Below are 13,484 nucleotides of genomic sequence, written 5' to 3'. Positions count from 1 at the left end.
TCTCTTCCACAGCCCTCCAGACCTGCAAAACATATGATATTTCTACAGACCAGATGAGACAAGATGGCTTTAGTTATCTTTATGCAACAGGCACTGCATAAGCCAGTTTGGGACTGAATAATGTCATGTGTCCTTTTTTCTACTGTAGTGTGGAAAAAGCTTTTTCCTTTTCTGTGCAGGAGTGTGTATTCCTTTCAACCACCCTTTGGATGTATTTCTGCAATTTTAATTCACTTTACAACAACATTTCATAGCAGCTGGGACAGAAAGTGAAGAATTCCTCATTTACTATTGGAAGTTGGCCAAAACCTGAACTAGATGTACAAAGGGCCACGACAAATTTAAAACTGTTTAAAAATCTCTTGCCAAAGTGATCTGCAGTCAGCCCACCAAGGTTCTTAGAAGTGAACTGTCTCTTTAAGCTTGACTCCAACTTCTTTCTCCTGTCATGAGTGGAAAGTGGATGATGAAAGTAATTTACAACATTCAGAAATGAAGATAACAGTGGTCTGGTGACTTAAGTAGCATTATGCTGCTTGCAAAGCCTCCTATGAGTTATGTGTTAGATATTCTGTTTTTCCTAGAATGCCATTTAGTGCCAGCCTGCATGTATTTTGGCCTAGACTGCTGTCTCATAGGTTGTATACATTTAGATATGTCTGGGAGAACCAGGCTCATATAATGCTGGAGCCATCACTTCTGTCATTCTTTGAGAAATATTTGAGAAAATCAAAGCTCACTAATTCCAAGTGCCTGCTTTCCTTTTATGTCTCTATACACACAGATATGTATACACCACATGGATATATACACTGATCAAATTTTTTTTTTTTTTTGCTTTCTTCTTGTTTTTGCACTGTATGGAAACAAGAGTGGGGCCTGTACATAGTCTTATAGTCAGTCTTAGTTAAAATGGAATAAGCAAGGTTGTTATGCTGGACTTGAGTCCCAACTAAAATCCTAATGGAAGGAAGTGTTGAGACATTTTAGGGTTAAGAAGTTGAACCAAGTAATTTATAATTTCTTTCAGCTAAAGCAGTCCTAATCCTTTCTCATGATATTTTGCTTAAACATAGGTTTATATCTGCCTTTACAGGACCAGTGTGAATACATATATATTTTCCCCTACCTACATTGTCCTGTGGTTTGAAGAAAGACAGGCTGTAGATAGTGATGCCTTAAGTTTTAGCTCTCATATTTTCCAGATTCTGGACTGCATTATTATATGACTCTGAACTTCATGTAAGTGTTAGCAAGTTCTCTTCACAGTCTGGTTAGACAAAATAATCCTTTTCCATCCTGAGAACCAAGGACATCATTGCAGCTTCAGGCTCAAAAAGTATAAACAAACAGTGAATTTAGGCACACAGTCTGGGAGGATGGGACTTAATAACCTGAAGCTGTAATTGGACAATTAACCCCAATATGTAAATGGACCAAAACTTACAAAAGTGTGAAAACTCGTGATCTGTCATCCCTCCTGGGTGTAGCCTCGCCAGGCTGTTGTACTGCCCAAGGTGCATCCTTTGAAGGCCTTTTAATAAATACCTACTTTATTCCTTTAACTCTGTCTAGCCACTGTTCCAGGTAGCCTCTCAAGTCATCAAAGGGACTTTAATTAACAGTGAAGATTTCCCCAATTCAGGAAGACTGGATTCAGTTAATCCACTTGGCACACAGGGTTCAAACGTAAACTGTGTCTGACAGGAATGTATTGAAATCAGAGAGGAACTCAGTCTTCAAATTCAGACTTTTGGTTTATTTTAATTACTACTTGAACCTCCCTAAAATCCAAAATCAAATTCAAATCTCAGATTAATCTGCCAGTCCTGATGCTTATCACAGAGTTTGGAATTGAAATGACTGAAGAGAGAAACTTCAAATTTTACATGCATGTATAAGTGCTAGCAGTAATAAATCTCACCATTTCCTGCTAATATTTCACACTGGTGATCACTAGCCGGTAAGACCAACAGTGTAAAAACCATGAACCCACAAGGGAAACTATAACAAAAAAACACCAAAAAAAAAAAAAAACCCAAAACCCACCCAACCAAAAAAACCAAAACTAACAAAAAACTTTTCAGAAAAAAGCCACATGTGGAACACCTCTACTAAAACAAGGAAGCAGATACCACCAGCTTTGATGGACAGGCTTCAACTCTGATGACTTATCACTATAGATGGATATAAAAGGAGGGGTCTCTTCCTCCTTGTACAGAGGAACATTAGATGAATTTCTCTGTGCTCATAGCTGGATTCCCAGGTTTGCACTAGCTTCCCCGAGGGGTCCCTTCCTCCTTGTACAGAGGAGCATTAGATGAACTTCTCTGTGCTCATAGCTGGATTTCCAGGTTTGCACTAGCTTCCCTGAATGAGCAAGAAGTGTCAGAGCTAAATTGAAATCAGCTTTTGTGCCATAAGTGTGTAGTGATGTCATTAGCTATCATCTTTGCTCCAGGACTGCTTGCTGCTGCTACTAACCAAGAAAGGCAGCAGGAAGAAGGGTCTTCTTGACCCCCACAGCAAGTTTAGGGTTGTTTGAAGTTGGAACCCACAATGTTGCTTGTCCTAAAAACCATAAAAAGCCCAACAGCTAACTTCTCCTTCTGAAACAGTGTACACACCCACTCACTGCTGACTAGAACTGTTTTTCATGACTGTGATATTACCCACCACTGACTTTCCATATTACAAGAGAGGCCAGCTGCCGCAGGTCCGGAGTAAGGAAATGCCAGTCTTAGTTTTCTTATTTCTTTGGCAGAGACTCAGACAATTTGGTTTTCATTACACACATAGCTTTTATTTTTAAGTTGGATCTAGAGGAGGGAATAGTCACCATCTTCATCACTTCAGACAGGCTTTGATCTGCAAAATTCTTTAATGCTGTCACACACAAAGTACTTTTGATCACTACACTTTGTTTGGAAGTAGAATAAAATTTATTATCCAGCTAAGTAATACATTTGGAGGTTGGGAAGACCACTCTTCACAAGCAGCTTACCTTTTGTACAAAAGGTACAAAAGGTACCTTTTGTTCTGCCTAGATGCTGTTCACAGGGAGTAATTTACTGGTTGGGTACAGTCTGCATTTGCTTTCATGGATTAGTAAGGAAATAATTTTTTAGAGATTTGGCCATTATCCCAAGTAATTTGATAACTCTGTAAAGCTTAGTCTACATTTCAAACCGTGTAGCAATTGGGCAAATAGTTTTGTAAATCAAATAATTGTTCTATAAATCTTTATTTACAATCTTAAGAGTCTTTTTTCAAAATGGATGTATACTCTCCTGTGGCACCTCCTTGTACATATATGTCTGGTCTAATGACATGTCGCAGTAAGTTTTCTCTCTCAATCCAGAGAATAGAAACAGTGTCAAGATGGATTATGGGACTGTGACTTTGGGACCTGTTGTCATTTTTTTGACCCACCAGGACCTGCCTTAGCTGATCCGGCTCAAACCACTGGGTGAGATTCTCAAACAGGGACCTAGGGCTTGCTTATTTCTGCTGGAGTGAGTGAGGCACTTTCATGGTTCTGTGGGTCTCAGCTTGTGTTCCTCTTGTGCAAAACAATGGTTATAATAATGCTTTCTTTGGCTGACTGTTCTCTTTAGGTTATGTTAGTCACTCTGCAGACATAGAAGAGAGACAACAGGAACTTCTTTTTGGCGCAGAAGGAATAGTAATAAATCCAAAATCCACTGAGATCATTAGAAGTCCCTTCTATCTTGTATCATACCCTGAGTGTTTAAGATCAATCTTTTAGCTAGCATTTCCTATCACTAAATTTGTGAGAGACAAGCTGTGAAAGAAGGACCTGAACAGACAAAAAGAGAATTCTTTCCTTTGATTAACAAATATCTTCCAACTACACTTTAAAAAATTTCCTGAGTATTAGTCCTAGTTCTGGGAAAAAGGAGAGTGTCCCAAAGGTCGTCTCTGACAGCGCATGAAAAGAAGTGCACTTGCGCTGTCATGAAAAGAATCTTACTATTAAGCTAGTGTTGCTGAATTTACCATATAAGGCATATTGGATTCCAAGCTGGACTGGTCTGTGACTGTCAGTATGATTTAACAGATTCCATGCATCAGGTTCTAAATCTGCAATACTTTATTCTTCTGCCCCTGATTAAGGTCTTGGATCCATACAGCTCTCACATTTAATTGCACTGTTCTTGATTAAGAACACATCTTTAATCAAGTGCTGGGCAGCCCCTGTTAGCACAATCAGATGTTCTAATGAAAGAAAGGAATTGTAGGTGTTGCCAGCAGAGCTCACACAGAGAATGTTAAAAAGGCAGGCAAGCAGAGGGCTGAAAAAGTTTTTGTCTCTTCTCTTTAATCACCCCTCCCCTTTCCGCCTGACATTTTCTGACTCAGTAGAAGCTGCCAAATCACAGATGGTTGTAAGGCCTGTATGAATAAGAATAAAACAAGGAAGCTAGTATTTGGGAGAGAATGGAAGAGTAACAAATAAGACTGACCTGATTATTCAAGCATAGTCGGACATTATGCCAAACTGCATCTTCTGATATTTGCTATGTAATTTATATATAAGTATAAACTGCAGGATACAGTAAAAAAAGTGCTGCATCCCTTCTGTGTCTCCTCTGCTGTGAATCTAGCAGTGTTTTTGTGCTCTGAACCTCCTGACATCTGAATTTCACTGTACTGGTTATATCAAACACAGTTTGGAGTGGGCAGCTATACCAATACAGATAATGTTTGCTTCTATAGCCATAAGCATACATATTTTGTTGCCAATATTTTTAATTGTTGGGCAACCAATATTCCATTTTGATAAAGTTGTGCTATTGCACACTGAGACTTCTAGTTTCAGCATGATAGCAGAATATGGAAGTAAAAGAATAGCACATTGTTGACAATAGTTTATACTTAGATTCACTTTGAGGTCACTTTTCCTGCCCTGTCTGATGCTTTGTCAGTGAAGGCCCATGTTGGAGAAAAAGAATGGATTTAATTACTGAGGTTTAAAGAAAAGAGGCAGAAAGAAGAATGCTGATCTGTAGGCAAGAGTCATCAAGCTCTGCTTCTGCCCTCCTGACACTGGCATCTGACTAAACTCCAGGAGTAGGGCTGCAGCTGCAGTACAAGCCCAGCTAGACCTTGGCAGCAGTCAGCAGCTTTATGTACTTTGTGGGAGGGAGAGGAAAAAAACAAAGGAAAACAACACAACCAAATAACAACAATAACCTCTAGAAGTAGGAACATGAGTTAATTTATTTTGGAGATAATGTTTCTCTGATTGTCAGTCACAGGAGTATTTATCTGTGCACATTGATGGGTTGTCTCTTTCGTATGTTTTGTTTGGAGTGCAGTGACATTGTTCCCACTTTGTAGCTGGAGAGCAGAGGCACAGAGAGAATGATGTTTTAAAGGCATTGAACTATGTAATTCCAGAGAATTAGTATGGAATTCTGGTCTCCAAACCAAGTTTCAGCATCTGCCCTTCTATTGTCTTTCATCCCTCCCTGGCCAAACTGAGATTGTATGGTAGAGAAGGAAATTGAACCGACCTCTCACATCCCCCATTATAGCTGCATTCCCACCAAGACTGGGATTTGAGCCCTGCATACTTGTCCTGTTACAACTCTGGACACTGCTTTAAGCTGTAAATACACTTAACTTGCCTTTCTGCATTAAGAGGAGTATGCTTTAATGGAAAAATAGGTTAGCTGTGCATATGGTGAAAATACACATTTTTAACCTGCTTTTCTTTCATTTGGAAAAAAAACCTAGGTTAAAACCTTCCTTTCAAGAAGCTGCCTTCATTGTCTTCCTGATTAACTTCTGTCTGCATCATTTTATATGCTTTTAGTCTTGTTTCTTTTTATTTAATTTTTTTTATTTCCCAATATTTTATATCTCAAACTTTTCAAGCATCCATTAAGGAAAATTTTGCTTTGCCTCTAGAATTGTCTCTAATACCATTCTCTTCTCTCAAAATAGGATTAAAAATATGTTTTGAATGAGAAAATTTCCCTGAATTATGAAATGACACAGAGCATATGTCATACTATTCTCCATCACATTCTTTTCATATTCTGACAAATATCACCTCTTGTCATCATTGCTGTAGACTGGACAGAGGGGTTTTTTTGTGGTACCTTATGCCAACACCAAGTAAATTCCTAACAAGGATTACAGATGCCCTGGGGCATAGCCACACAACAAAGAGGAATTGGGCCACTCACTGACCTGAGAGATGGTAAACCAGTGAATGTCACTTTGCAGTTGTTTTTGAGTCACTGCAACACAGCTTAGTCACGGAATTAGCACCTGGGTCTCAGTGAGCCCTATAGGTTCACGTGGTCCCTCTGAAATATCATTTTCAAGAAGATCCAGACATTCATTTGCAGGCAGTGAAATTATCATGTTTATTTGTTACTTATGTGGTTAGAAAACACACATGAAAAAGGCAAACTTTCCTTTTAGAGGCTTGTTATTTTGTTTTGCATAGCAGTGGGCAGCACATGTTAATGTGTGACCAAGCCACAGACTAAATGACATGTCTCCTTCTGCAGACAAATTTAACTCGCATTGAAGTCTATGGGAGTTTTGCCAATGACTAATGGAAATAATAGCAGTTCCTTAGGGTCAAACAAAGAGCACAACAATATCAGGAAAAAAAATAGCTGAAAGCTGCTATTGAAATAGATATGTAAAAGTCCTACTCATAAGAAGTTCACTGGCTGGACTTGCACATCAGGAGCAGCCTCCAAACTGTTTGGAAATTAGTATGATAGACTTTCATTAAGGTTGCCAGCTATCTTGTTTGCAAAATAGTACCTTCTCTCCCTTTAAAGAAGATGATAATTAAAGAATGCAAATGCAGTACACAGAACCCTATTGCTTAGACCTTTATCCTGTTTAGTGCTCTTGATCCCTAGATTTATTTGAGAAGTGTTTAAGTGGATAAATTTGTTTCAGGAAGTGAACTGCTGTCCTAAATTACCAGAGTGTATTTTGTAGGGTTCCAAACAAGATGCCCTGGATGCCCTGTAAAATAGGATAGATGAAATAAAGTAGGAGGGTAATAATTTCCTAGGTAACTGTTTAAAAACATCAAAACACTAAGAGAAATGAATTTTAATGTAAGAAACACACATGTAGTAGAGTACTTTTTGAAGGCATCAGGGAAGATTTGGGCTGCATTGTGGCAGACAAACAAACACAGTGATCATAATTTGTTTGCATGGAATTATTATAATCAAAACAAATGTAACTACAAATGAATCTTCAAATGCTCCAGTGCAATTTATCACACCAAGAGGCATCCTACACCTTGCATTTCATGTGACTGCAAATATTAAGAATCTTTTTACTGCAAAGTGAGGTAAATCTTCTTTCCTGTGAGCTCAGAGGCTTACCAAGTTCAAGGTCAGCAATGACTCACTTCTGCATGCCTAGATCATAGCAAAGATACTAACTATGGTCTGGAATTGGAAGTATCAGGTCTGACCACCTCCTAACATTGCATGTTTACAGATTTACCCTGGTGATGCTATTTACACAGCAGTGGTCATTCTGTCTCTACGGGCCTCAGCTGGGCCTGTGAAACCAGATAACTTTGTCAGAAATGGAGGAGAAGGATGTGACCAACTGACCATGAGCGTTAAGTACACCTGATGCTATGTAAAATGTTACATCCCCAAAGCATTGAGCAAGCAGTGATTTGATTAATGTGAATTCCCATTTTGTGTCAGAACAACCACTGGACAATCCAAGTACGAGTGTACTTTGGTAGTTGGTGCTTGCTTGGGCTACTTGAGCAATACAAAGACATTACAAAAGGGAAAGACACACAATTTTTGGCAAAATGTACATCTCTATAATGCACAGTTTCTCTGACAATCAGGCTCCAGACATTAATAACTTCCCAGGACACTGTCAGAGTCCCAAATCTCAACAGCCAAGAGGTACAGGTAAGAGCAAGCCAACCTCACCTTTCTCAAAAGCAAAGCTATATTGGGATTCAGCCTGACAATAATGTACTAATGGGTATTTCCAGGTCCTGGCTTCTGATGTCTGTAACTTATTGAGAGCAATGTGTTTCACCAAAGGATAGTTGTGTCCAAGAGATAAATGACTGGTTTATCTCTGGGAGTACTTTATATTTTGGTCTTGACTGCTACCTATTACTCCCACTGAATCTCAGTCTATCTCTTGTCATGTTTCTCTGGCAGTTAAAAAAAAAAAAAAAAAGCAGGAAAGCACAAGCAAGTTTCTTAAAATGTTCCGTTTTGTGAGACAGAAGGAACTTCATACTATTAGTTGCTGTAGGCAACATCCACACAGATGTGAATGCTGTCCTGGAATACCAAAGGTGTTCTGTCTCCCAGCTTTCCACCTATCAAGAAGTTAGAAAGCATTATGTGCTCTGGAGAAACCAGGGACATAAACCCCACCTGAAAAATAGATGTATCAAATTTTAAGAATTATGATTGTACTTACCATATTGCAGTATATATATTGAAGGTTTTTCCTTTTTTTGTATGTTTTTATATCTGGTTAGGAAACAGATACAAAAGGTATTTTCTCAGTGTTTGTCATTTCTGAAGAGGAAAAATGGCTGAAAGTTGAAAATATGTGCTCCTCTCTGGTCCAGTTCTCATTAAGTACACAGTATTTGGATTTTATTTCCTCATGTTCTGAGTATCTGAAGTGTGCTGATTGATTTGTGAAGGTTTTCCTCAAGCTCATATGGACATAAGATCTGTGCCACATGACTGAATTGCTGGCTAATTCCATGTGACCCACAAGACCTGTGTATCTCTAGTAGTCCTTTATGTGCCTGTTGCAAGTCTTCCACAGCCACCAAGTAATGCAAAAACAACTCAGATCATGGAGAAAACAAAAAATGGAACCCAAGGTCTACAGCCAGACCTAACAATGCAGGGCTTAGGGAGTTTGGGTTGTTCTCCCCGCTCTGCCATTCATCTGCTGTGCAACATTGGACAAGTGACTTTGATCTGTCACCTTCCTTCTTCACTTTTAGTTTTACTCTCTTTCTCATTTACTTGAAGGATCTTATGTACTTGGTATCGCTACACTTTCCCCACACAAAGAACTCATAAGTTTGTTGAAGTTTTCATCCAGCTAGGATATGAACCTTTTCATTCCTACGACCTTAGAGAGTACTCTTGTGAAGCATGCCTAAATTCATTGAAGGGATTAAATATTAACTGCAGCAAGAGCAGTTAATTGTACAGTGCCTGAATGCAGAAAACAATAGCCATCAGTCTCAAATATTTCTAAGTGAATCTGACTCCTAACTAAACCACTGCTGTGACTCACAGCTGTTATGCCATGTAAATACTTTTCTCAGAGACAATAAAATATAATTGGAGTCAGCTTGTTGTTATTGATTAGAACATAATGCATTAGAAAGCACCCTTTTCCATGTACTCTATTTATAGGCCCTGCATCATGGAACAGTCGTTACAGCTTTTCCATCCTCATTGCACAATCATGAACAAAGCATTAAACATGCATTCCAGTTAGCCCCCTAACTTGAGCCTGTCAAAAGTGACAGGGGGTAAAGTCAGACATATAATATTAAACATTTCTGTAAGAATCTAAGCAAGCAGAGTGAAATCCAAAGGAAAGGGGATGTGATTTAGCAAGGGATATAAACTTTCTTTCTATGGGGTGTTCTACACGTTGAAGACGTGGTATGTATGCTTACACTGCCAACAACTTTTACAGGGCAGATGGCACTATGTCAGTATTTTCTCCCTGCAAAAGTGGCTCTGTGCCCAGCTCTGCAGCTTTTCTTCCACTCCCTCCAGGAATCTGCAGTCCCAGGAGAACCTTTCTTAAAGAGGCTTGCAGTGGAAAGCAAGGCTTATTCTCTGCCAGGCCCAATTCACTCTAAACTGCAGTCAGCTCAATGAGGTGCAAGCTAGCAGGCACGTAAGCAGGAAAGTACCTTTAGGCTAATGCAGTGCAGCTGCATGCTCAATTAGAGAAAAACTACTATGCTAGCAAGATACTCTTCATACCCCTTGCTTTGAGTGCCACAGAGGGTTCAACTTTGAGACTACTGCCTTCAGAGCTGTTGCTGCAGGCTGGTAATAGTGCAGGACCACAGGAAGCCTCTGATTTAAAGTCTGTTTTCTGCAGGAACACAGAAAGTGGCCATCTCAAGAATAAGGTTTATATAGACTAAGATCAATGCTGTGTTCCCAGGAAAAATAGCAATTGTAGTGCTCTTGAACAAGTCCCTTTGGGCTAAGGTTTGGAGTAACCTACCATAGCCCCAAGGGTGAGGTTTCTGTCAAGCAAAGCCCTCCTTCCTGATAGGAAGCAGGTAGTTAACATCCAGAGTCCCAACAGAGCAAAGCATATAAGCACATGATTAACTGCTTGAAGTTAAATATGTGCCTAACTAATTCACTGAACTTGAGATAAAGGATGGAAAAGGTGATAGCAAGGGAACATTCAACTGAAAAAGCAAGGGAAGAAAGCAGCATGTTATAAGAAACATGACAATCCTTAAGAATTCCTATATGCTAATATAATCTTTTTTCCCCTGCTTGCAGCCTAGCACATCCATGGTGTGTTGGAGCAATTCACCCTTGAGGGGTCTCTATTAAGGTGGAAATTGTTTTAGAAGTGTACCTTATTGGGATTTCTAGTAGTGATTGCTGGTACTAATTGTGTTGTTTTATGGCACAGAAAGGGAGTAGCATTTTAAAGTTAGTAGCAAACAGCAGTGGAAGAAGACCTACAGTAAATGCTGCTGTTTACTAGTTATTAACAAATACAGTTTGCTCCAGGTTCTGCTAGAGCAAGCCCCAGACCTCAAAGCACCACAAAGCAAGGTGCACTTCTTATAAAGAGCCACTGAAGGTTGGTAGAGATTCTTCTGAAGGTACTAAATGTTTTTTGCAAGACTAGGTCTTTGAAAAAATTTGTCCTTCATGGTATGACATAACAGGAAATTCTATTGCTATGATATATTAACTTGGATGTTTTAGGCCTGGCTGTCATTTTGAGCAAAATGGGCAGTAAAAACACCAATCAAGCTGAAACAGAATTTATGTCTACTTCAAGGTGTTTCACACTTTCTGCTTTGGGTAAAATGTGCCAAAGGCAAATGCAATTCTCAGTGATGTTTGTCTGCCTCGGTTCCCTGCAGCCTCAGTGGTGCCTGTGAAGAGACCATGGAGCAGTGCTCCTGCAACTTCCCTGCAAAACCTTCATCCCACGCTTTTAGTGGCAGTGGTCCCTCATGAGCTTCTAGTTGTTAAGGTGTCTCAGGTGCCTCCAGACTGTAAGTAAGTAGAGGAACGAATGCATATTGCTCCCAATGCACAGGGTAAAGTGCAGGAGGCAGTGAAGGAATGGGTAGAGCATGATGGATTACTTCATATCAGATTCCTGTGGGCCTCAGTAGAACATGTGGTTCTGTACCAGCGCTGGCTCACTGCGTGAGTTGGAGGATGTTGTCCAACAAGTGCTGAATTGTTCATAAAGTGCTCCTCAAGAGGCTCCTTGTGCCTGAATTCATGTGAAAAGGGAAAACAAAAATCCTTAGGGGATTTCTGTCGTGCTCTGCTTCCCTGGCACATGACAGACTGATGGGCATCAGAGCACACCAATGTTGAACGAAAGAGGAGATCACCACAAAAGGAAGCCAAAAGATCAGGCGCTGCTCCAGGCACGACTGCTGATATATAAAATATAATCCAGCTGGCACACAAAACATTGTAGCTGCCAAACATATCCCGTGATGAGCTCAGGGTGGTCTCCAGGGCTGAACCACTGAAAGGAAAAAAATGCACTAATGGCAGCAAGATGGGGAAACTTTGCCAAGTCAGGACAAAAGTCACATGTGTGCCAATTTCCATGCTTGTGAGGACAGCTCTGCTATGTCTGTGAGAAAGGACCTACCCGTGGGCAGGTCACACACACACAGACACACACACACACACACACACACATGCTCAGCCCAGGCACACACGTCCCAGGGTGCCTCAGACTCGTGTTGCCCTGCAATGCCACCAGTATCAGATGGTGCTGCTGACTCAGGCTGCAGCTGGTGCTGCTGCCAAAGGGGACTTAACTCCCAGCCACACATTCCTAGGGCTATTGCTTGTGTCCCTGCTTAGCAGGCAGGATCTGGGGAAAGGTGCAGGTGAAAACCAACCCAAAGGAAAAATAATGACTCATGTTCAGCCTGAGACACTTCCTGACTCAGTTTGCTATGGATATCTACTTCTGCTGGTGACAGTGCAAGGGAGGCTTTGGACATGTGCAGCAGGGCCAGTCTTGCCCCTTTTGGTGACAGTGTGAAATTAGATCCGGGCACATGAAATATCAGACTGGTTCATACAGGTCAGACTTCAACCAGCGTTCAAGGGTTTGTTTCAAGGAGACTGTTTTTCTGGACTGTCCTTTTAGACTGAAATAGAAGTAAGTATTACTCTTGTGGCCTGCCACGCCAGCGAGCTCTTTGCCCAGTTTCTGTGCCTCCTGAGAAGACCATCACCCTTTCTCTTTGGATTTACTGTCAACATACATTTGTCTTTAGCTCATATGCTCATCCAAAGCTTGTGACTCAGCAGACTTCAGCACCACAACATGCTGTGCAGCCTTCACTGGTTGCTCTTCTTGTTTTCATGAGGTTTTGCTAATGGCAGCTGGTGTCTGCTCCCTGCTCCTGAGTCAGGAGAAGTGCCTACCACATCTGTTTTGCAATCGTCTCTCATGCATGTCTTGTAGCAGATGGTCACAGCTGTCACAAGTCACGCATTCTCAAAGATAGATCTTCCAGAGGCTGATTTCCTGATGTCTAATCCTTGCATAAGAACCTTGTGATGGGAGGGGGAGCAGCCTTCTCTCCCTCTCATATAGAAGGCAGCAATTCATTCTAATGCAACAAGCATGTTTGTGATAAGTCCCTCATGTCTGCTCTGAGTATCCTTGTGGTTAGTATTTGTATTTGTATTTGTGTATTTTTTCTGCTCTTCAAGCTTTTATATTCTGGTTTTCTTTTTCATTTGTCCATGCCTGGTCAAATAATTTTCTCATTACACTACATTTTGTTTATTTCCATTGTGGTTTTGTATACCAGGGATATGTCATTTCCTATTGCTCCCTTCACTGTTTCCATGTGCAGCTCTTCATACCCCTCTCCTTGCATACCCATTCATTTGCTACTGCCTTGGCCCCGGGGTTGCCCAGTTTCTTGAAGCTGTTTTGAACTGCAGCAAAACTGTGTTCCCACTTGGAATGTCAGTACATGCAAAGACTTGAGAGTGCCAGTAATGGTCAGTCAGAGGCCAGAGAACTTCCCAGAAATTCAAACCGGCTTGAGCCAACAGTTTTTGATAATAAATTGTGTCAATAAAGAAAACAATATTGGAAATTTAGAAGCATGTACATTTAGTCTTCCAATATTTTCCATTTACTTTCAATTTTTCCTACTCTCTTCTAGAAAGACATAAATGTAC

Source organism: Taeniopygia guttata, chromosome 3 (genome assembly GCF_048771995.1).
Source record: "Taeniopygia guttata chromosome 3, bTaeGut7.mat, whole genome shotgun sequence".
Lineage (NCBI taxonomy): Eukaryota > Metazoa > Chordata > Aves > Passeriformes > Estrildidae > Taeniopygia > Taeniopygia guttata.
Note: the sequence above shows the minus strand (reverse complement) of the source record.